The sequence below is a fragment of the Protobothrops mucrosquamatus genome, unplaced genomic scaffold (genome assembly GCF_001527695.2).
Source record: "Protobothrops mucrosquamatus isolate PMUCROS unplaced genomic scaffold, P.Mucros_1.0 scaffold1036, whole genome shotgun sequence".
NCBI classification, from domain to species: Eukaryota; Metazoa; Chordata; class Lepidosauria; order Squamata; family Viperidae; genus Protobothrops; species Protobothrops mucrosquamatus.
In genome coordinates, this window is record NW_015387268.1 from 14,990 (window position 1) to 23,690 (window position 8,701).

Here is an 8,701-nt window from a genome sequence, read left to right on the forward strand (position 1 = left end):
GGGGGGTTCCCGGACCCGGCCTTCCCTTCCACGGCCATCGCAGCAGGGAAAGCCTCCCGGCCGGGGCCCGCCACCCAAGGAGGCCCGCCATCTGGGGCGGGCGGGCGAGCGAGCGAGCGGGGAGTCCTCCGGGGAGGCCTCGGGAGGGCAGCGTTTCCCGCCTGAAGGAGCAGCCGCAGCGGCGCGAGGGGAAGCGCAGCCGGCGGCGCTCCAGGCCCGCCACACCGCCCCGCGCGGCGCGCCTCCGCAGGACCGCCGGCGGACGGAGGCCCCAAACGGACCGCCCGCCCAGCGCCGCCGCGTGGAGCCCGGAGGCTGCGGCCGCCGGCTGACTCACCGCGGCGCCTCCTCCGTGGCGGGTCGCGCGGGCGGCTCGGGCTCCTCCTCGGGCTCCTCTGCCGCCGCCGCCGCCGCCGCCGCCGCCTCCCTGCGGGCCGCCCGGCGGGAGGGAGGGAGGAGGGAAGAGGGAGTGGAAGCCGCGCAAGGCCTCGCGCAGGCGCACTGCGGACGGTCAGGCACGGGGCCGCTATTGCGCACCGTTTGCCCTGCTCGCGCAAGCGCAGAGGCTGCCGGTACGGCGTGCCGGGACACGCCGGGCGGAAGCGCCTCTCGCGGCTACGGCGGGCTGAGCGGGTCAAGAGGCGCAGGCGCGTAGCCGAGTTCAGCGGAAACTTCCAAGAGTTGGAGGGATTCCCGCTGCCGGCCGCTCGGGGCTGCCCGGTTTCTTTCGCGGGAAGAGGGGGCTGGCGGGGCGGCTCCCGCGCTCCTTCGGGACTGCTCCGGAGTCTCAGCCGGGCCCCTCACGGCCAGTGCCCGCAGGCCGGCGAGGGCAAAGGGTTCTCCCCCCCCTTGCCCCACGCACGGCAGGAGCAGTTCCCGCTGAAGCTGAATCGCGCGCAAGTAGCCGTGAGGATCGCGGACAGCCTTCGGCGGCAGAGACCGGCAGCATTCGGAAGAGGCTGGTTCACAGAAGCGTAGTCTTCCATAGGCGAGGTTCACCTCTTCACACGCACACGCGTTGATTCTGCCGAGGTGTCTCCGGACTCCAGAGCTCCCGAGCGGGAAGACCCCGTGTCTGAACTGAGCGACAGGAAGAGGAATCCGTCCAACCGCGCACGCGGCCCCGGCCCCTACCCGCCCGCAAGGGCGCCCGCTGCCTGGATCTCGGGAAGGGGGTCGTCCTTCCAGGCGCTGTAGCGGAGACGGAGGCAGGCTTAGGGGGTCCCTCGAGGTGAAGCCGCTTGATCCAAGGGTCCTGCCAAATCAGACCGGCCAAGAGAGCTGGAGGTCTCTCAAGTAACCAGGCGCTGTGTGAAGCAGGGCTTTACAGGTCACTTGAAACGCGCCCAGGAGAAAACTGGTCACCGGGGTAGTTCGCAAAGCAGAAGTGCCTATTACTGACCACCCTGCTGCATTCTAGGCCAGACGATGCTTCTCAATGGTCTTCGAGGGCAGCTTGAAGCGCTGGTAGTCCTCAACTTATGACCGCTCAGCAATCATTTGAAATGACAGTGCTGCTGAATGGACTGTCAGGGAAGGTCCCAAGCCGCTTCCTTTCTCCTGGCCAGATTGCCTGGTTCCCAGAACCAAAGCCCTGGGCCAGAAAGGGCAGGGGTGATTGTGCGCTGTTGGAGAAAGGAAGCTCATCCTTGTGCTCTAATCTAGTTTGCCACCATCACCACCACCACCTGGTGGGGAGGTGACCTGGTGCACTGGGCAGGAGGAAGGAAGCATGGATCCTTTGGGCCTTTCTCTGGCCCAAAGTGCAGGTTCTGCTCATGGAGGGAGCTGCCAGCCTCTTTCACTCAGTTTGCTTAGCATCTGGGAGGCCCAGAGCAGTGGTTGTTGGGCGAGGCAACCATGTGGGCAACTCACTTAAGGACCACAATTTATGATTGTAGTGGGGAGGTTTTGTTACAGTTGTAAGTCGAGAATTATACATATAGCATTCTGCAATTGTGGCTGTCTAGGGCAGGACCCAAGTCAGGCTAATAGGGGCTGATTCTATCTCAGAACCTGTGCTTGGTTCAGCTGGTGCTGTGGGGCTTCCCTGATTCACCAGACTTAAAATATTCCATTTTAAGCCACTTGTCAACCTCAATGATTACATTTAATATAATAATTTCACATGTATTCAATCATTTTCTCCTCTTGTGAATAATCCTAAATTGAATGAGTGAACAATTTTCTGATTGTATTACTTTACAGTGACTATTTCCAAGAAGCAATTGTGGAAATAAATCAGTGTTGGGTAGACCTGAACTGTTGAATGACAATCATGTGTACCATGTATACTATAATGATAATAATTTATTAAAATTGTAAGCCACTCAATAACTCAGGGCAGTTCATAGCAAAGTAATTACTATTACAATAAAAGATAAAAATTGGCAAGTGTAAGGAAGCCAGGGGTGTGAAAGGCATGTGAAAATAACTGGGAGACTGGAAGAAGAGCCACGGCCTAGATAAGGATCTGATGAATGGAATCTTGAGTCTAAAGGACGGGAGCATCTCAGAAGGGGTCCTCCCTCCTTCACTGAAAAACGGGGAGGGGGGGAGCAGTGCTTTCAGACTTGCAAGATTCAGTTATTGTGACCTTACAATAAGTGTATTATACTAGTTGAGTCCTCAGTTAACAATGATTCAGAGGAAATTGTCATCAAGTGGTGCAGTCCTAAAGTGTGACATCATGTGACCATCATTTACCAAAGCGATCCTGATGCTCTGTTGCCATTGCTAAGCACGGATAGCGAGTCCCAGGTATTTCACAAGCAGGCTGGCAGGTAGGTAAGTGGCTGCTGCCATATGGGGAGGGCATGCGGGTGGCCAGCATGGCATGAGCACAAGGAGTGTGTGGGGGAAAGTGACTTACCAGCATGATTTGCAGCTTCCCCACTGACTTCGCTTGTGGGAAGCTGCCAGGAAAGCTTGCAAATGGGTATCGTCTGACTGCGAGATGCTGCAACTGTTGTTTGTCTAAGCCAGCTGCCGCCCAGATTGCGGTCATGTGGCATTAGGGGTGCTGGGACAGCCAGAATTTTGAGGATCCATCTGAAGTACCACTCAGTACCACTGTAACTTTGAATGGTCACTGAGCAAGTGGTCAATATATGAGGACCACCTGAATTTATAGTTTTGGAGCCAGCTTTTCACAACAACAGCAGAGTTGGGCACATCCAGATCTCTGGGGGAATCAGAGAGCAGCTGCTGCTGCAGAGAAGGCACGCTTGCCAGGTTTGTGGGAACACAGAATGTGCCAATCTTGCAGGAAGAAATCGGCTGAGCAGATGCCGTGGGAGGCAGGTGGTCCCTCAAGTAACCAGGCACTGTGGCAATGGAGGGCTTATAGGCAGCAACCACCCCAGTGTATCTCGCTTGCAAGCAAACCACCAACACACACCTCCTCATAAGGCAGGGGGGTTACAAGGGTATTCGGAACTGAGCATGTGGGAGGCCGCATTCTGGACCAGTCGAAGCTCCTGGGTGGTCCTCGTGGGCAGCCCCACACAGGGCATGTGACAGAAGTCCAGCCGTGTGTCGACCCGGGACCGTGTGAATGGACCCGTGCAAAAGGTCTTCGCCGAGACCCCGCCGCTTCTTGAAGGGGGAGGGGTCCGAGGAGAGGCGCTACGGCCGCCCTGGGTCGCTTGGCGAGGCCCTTCGCGGCCTGCACCTCGGAGGCTTCCGGAGCAGAAGCGGGGCCGGCGGGTGCCTGGGCAGGCTCCGGGCTGCGCCGCCCCGCTTCCTTCAGCCGCGAAGCCGCCTCCGTCCCCGCGACGCAGCCCCGACGGGCGCCCGAGCCGAGGCCCACCTGGCCGGGCCGCCGAGCGCTTTGTTGGCGGCGCGACGAAGAAAGGCGGCGCGCGCAGGCTGGGGCTTGTAGTCCCCGCCGGGCGGAGTGCCGCGCCAGGCCGCGCCAGCGAACTACGCTTCCCGGCGGCCCGCGCGGCCGGCGCATGAGCGCAACGCTGTGCCCNCATCTTCGCCGGCGGCGCCGCGGCGGCCACACAAAGGCCGGCGCCATTCGGTGGGCCCGGCGGAGTGGCGCCTCCGGGGCGACCGAAGCCGGGCCGGCAAGCGGGGGTACCCTAGTGTGCTCGGGGGGGGGTCTCTTCCCGGGACCTGTCCGGGCGACCTGTCCGCCGGCGGGGATCCGCGGAAGGTGCGCCCCTCGCGGTCTCCGCTGCTGCGCTTCCCCCGAAGTTGGGGCGGCCTCCCCGGTGGGCTTCCACGCGGCCTCGGCCAGCCCTGGAGGGCAGCAGAAGAGGGAGCGGGGGGGCGGGGGGGGCGGCGGCAGAGGCTCTCGCTGGGGGCTTCCAGCAGCAGGAAGGGGCCTCGGCCACGGCTGCCCAGGGCGGCCTTCCTTGGGCCGCGGAGTCTGTGCACCCGCGGCCCGGCTGCCAGCCGGCTGCCGGGATGGAGGTAGCAGATGCCTCCGCCGTTCCCCGCTGAGCCGGGCGAGGCAGGCAGCCATTCATCGCTGGGCCATTCGGGTGCTTGCCCGGCTTGCTTTTTTCTCGCCCTCGAAAACTCAAAAGCCGCCCAAGTACTGTAGCCCCTTAGCCTTGGTATAAAAAAGAAGAAGACTGGCATTGGCAGCCTGGAAGAACCGGCAAAGAAAGTTACATGACACCTGTCAAAAGTGAAGAGTCGGTTGAGGAAGAAGCTTCGGAGGACAGGCGGGTGGCGGGGGGGGGGCTCCGCTGGGCTGCCGGTGACCCAGCTCTCAAGCTGGACAGAGAAGTCGGGGTGGAAACTGCAGCTCTCCATTAGTTCAAATGGTGAATGATGTTTTGCCAGACAGAGACCTGGGTGAAAGTTATGCTGGCCAAACATGCTGAATGTGCCATAATCGATTGGGGAAAGAGCCTAAACCCAGGTGTGAAGGCAGGATTGAGCCTGATTGCCCAGGTCAGCAGGAAGGGAGGCCCTTGGGAAGCTGGTCAATGATTCCAGCAGGAGAGGGGGCTTCCTGTCCCCTTTGCCCTGGCCTTTAGGGAAATGGTGAACATGCATTTCTTTCATCAGGCTTTGAACTCTTAATTGGTTTTAATTTTATGGGTGGATGGACTTCATATTTTGTGTGTGTTTTTTTAACTTGCAAGCCAGCTTGAGTGCTTTATATTAGCAGAAGGGCAGAATGCAATTTTCATCATAAATGCCATGTTTTGCACGTTGTAAATCCTGCCTTATTTAGCGAGCAATAAGAAAGCTACTCTTGTGGATAAGCGCAGAGTGTGGTTTGAGCCAGTGTTTCTCTGGCTATTGCCTGGTGCTCATGGACTTTGACCCAAGGCAGCAAAGCTCCCATGCAGCCAGTGCACTGTTGAAGGTTTTTCCACTTTCAGCCTCTTTAAAAAGCAGGTAGGAACTTTCTTTCTCTTCTCCACCAGAACTAAGTAACCCAGTTCTCAGGAGGGGATGTGAGGCTTTTAGATTGCCGTAGGAGAGAATTAAAGGCTTCAACTTACTTTGCTGAACTCTAGGTCTGAAGTTTGGTTTCTAACCTGTAATTCTCTGGAAAGTCCTGTCTAATATTTATTCTAAACATTCGGAGGATAGTCTTTGGATTATGATACTAATTGATTGAAGTTCTTGAAGAGCAGAAATTTAGCAACTAAGTGGGTGGAGTCATGTATCGATACTGAAGTGCAGACCTACGAATAAATCCATTTGCCTATGGCCCTGCTTTGGTTATCAAGTAACACCTGCTATTCCTGCCCAGATTATACTAAACTATATCTTGGAGAAGTCCAGCCAGCACAGACATTGTTGAAGATGTTAGGAGAGATGCTGGCGCTCCCTTTTCCAGGCCTGCCTGGGGAAAACAGGTGAAAGAGAGGGCCTTTCCTAAGCTGTGGTGAACTTTGGAAGAGAAGGTGTGCTTTGTTAGCCTAGTTTGGTACTGAAGTTGTGTGCTACACCGGTTGGTGGAAGGGAGTTTTGGTTTTTGAACAGCCCGCTGCCTGAATCACAGGAAAGCAGGAGGACTTATGCCGGTTCCAGTGCTACGGGAGCCTTATTCATGAGGACATCTATGCTTATCCCATGGAAGTGTGCAAAAAGTTCCACTAAGAAGAAAATCACCACTTTGGCTTTTTAAAAAACAGTTCTGCTGAGTTGGAGAGTGAATGAGTGATCCTAATAAAGGCGGCTGGCTGGCTGGCTGAATGTCTTTTTAGAATCACAGTCTTTGTAATTACTTGCCTTCCCCACTATCAGGTTGTGGAAGGAAGAGAACGAAACTGGGAGTAAATCACCCAATTCCCTACGGTTGTTTTGGACTACAACTCCCATAACCCCTAGTCACAAATGTCAGAGATGATGAAAATCCTAATTGCCAGGAGAGCAGTGTGCAAAACTCGGCTCCTAAGCAGGGTGGCGGACGGAAGTGGTCTGGTTGGCCGACTCCCAAGGTGGAAGGAAGCCCCGGATGGAGGAGAGCCACGGAGGGGGGGGCATGAGGTGGGCACAGCAGTGCTGCCCGCGGGATTTAAGGTTGTCTTGCAAAAGAGAAGCTCCTGGAATCCAGGATGCAGCAGCCTCTGAAAGTTTCCTTGAGGAGCAAAATAACACAGGCTTTGTGCCTGCCAGACCCCTCGTTATTTGGAGGCTGCTTGATCTTTATGCTTTATCTCTTACTTGATTTATATACAGCAGTAAAAATTGTCAGCAGAATTGCAGCAGTGTGTATCACTCTTGGAAAAAGTAAGCCTTTTCTTGGTGTGTGTGGGATTCAGAAGTTTTTCTTGCCGAAGTAATTGAGAACCAATTTGGTGTAGCAGTTAAAAGAAACCAGAAGATGGCAAATTGTAGTCCTCCCTTAGGGATGAAAGCCGGATGGGTGACTTTGGGGCAGGCGTTCTCTCCCTCTTCTTCTCCCCCTTTCTCTCTCCCCCTCTCCCCAACCTATCTCACAGGATTGTTGTTGTGGAGAAAGCAGAAGGCATTAAGATATGTATGCTACCTTAAATTAAAAAGTAAAAGCAGGATAACAACCTATAAGTAAACCCAATTGCCAAGACCTGAGAAACATTTGCAGTAGCCCACCAGGTGTTTGCTGTCTTCCAAAGCTTCCTTTGTGACCTGCTACAGAAGCCTCCCTTGTGGCTCTGCACATCTCTGCTCAGGGGTCTGGCAGGTTGGAGGGCAAAGCGAGTCCTTCTCCAGCAGCAGGGGTGTCCCTGGTCCCCTGGCTCCAGGACTCACTAGGTGGGCTTCTCCTGGTACCCTTCAGCTCTGGTTTCCAGCCAGCGAGGCCACTCTTCCTTCGGCATGGCAGCTGAAATCCAAAGGGCAGAGAGAGCGCCTGGTCGAGGAGGAAGCCTAAGAGCTGTGACGCAGAGGAGCCATCTTCTGCAAAAGCTTTCTGAGTGTCTCCTTGAGGCACTTTTGACGAGCTTCTCGGCAGCTCCTGAGTTCTCAGACACGTTTCAAAGCATGGACTGACTGCACTTTAGGAGAGTCGGAGGATTAACACTGTAGCTTAGATCCAAGAGCAGCAGCCTAAGCATCTGGACTCCACCTGATGACTGAAGAAAGCCAACATCTTGCTTTGCTTTGAAGCAGAGACCTGGATAATGAAAGGTAGTGGTGCCCAGGAGGTGCCCTGGGAAGGTAGGAAGTGACTCCATAATTCCTGCATTACTCATGTCATTATTGAGCTTGTATAACATTTAAAGGGAGACTGCTGGGATGAGTTTTCCAGAGCCCTTCATTTTTTTCCTATTACCTTGCACCTCTTCAGGAGGGAAAGAACAGAAAAACAACGTACTTTTGGGTTGTTAAAACACAAGTAGTTGTAACAGAATCAGAGAATTGGATGGTGGGTTGTGTGCAATCAGTAGAACTTACTGAATAGTTTTCCATCATTTATAGCCAGAAGTAACCTTGTAAATTCTATGCTATGGAAACTATTGTTCTTTTAATCTATTCCAAAGTTTGGGGATTTGTACCAAATTATAAACTCTTATGGTGATGAAAAACTGCTTCAGAATGTCAGAAAAACATGGAATTGGGGAGTGTCTATAAGGGGGGGAGGGGGAAGTTTTGCAACCTGTCCCAAATTTTTCCCCATTTAGGTGGATCCATGTGCCCCAAAGTGGTGGCTTTCCCTGTAGATTGGAAGATCGGTGGCAGAAGGCCACGCCTCGGCCATCTGGGTACTTTGCACTCTTTTCTGGCCACGTGGATTGGCACATGATAGCCAGAATTGTTTGAGGAATCCCTTGGTTTATTGTTTGGAAGTTTTTATTTTACTGAAACTCCACCCTCAGGAAAAGTTTTACCTCCTAGGTCAGTGATGGCAAACCTTTTAGAGACCGAGTGCCCAAACTGCAACCCAAAACCCACTTATGCATCGTTGGGTGCCGGGTGGGCCTGGTCCATTGGGTGGGCGTGGCTGCGGTGGTAACGGCAGACTGGGTGGGACTAAAAAGTTCAATCAATCAATTCCAACTTTGCAAGACCTTTTTTTTTCCCCACGAGAAGTTGAAATTGACTGATTGATTGAACCTTTTTTTTTTGCACATGGCAGCAGAGGCCTAAAGCGAAAAGGTTTTATAAAACCCAGCTGAAGGCCTAGGACTGGGGCGACGGCGCGCGTGCCCACAGAGAGGGCTCTGAGTGCCGCCTCTGGCACCCGTGCCATAGGTTCGCCACCACTGTCCTAGGTGACTCATTTTTTCATATGGGCAGCTCT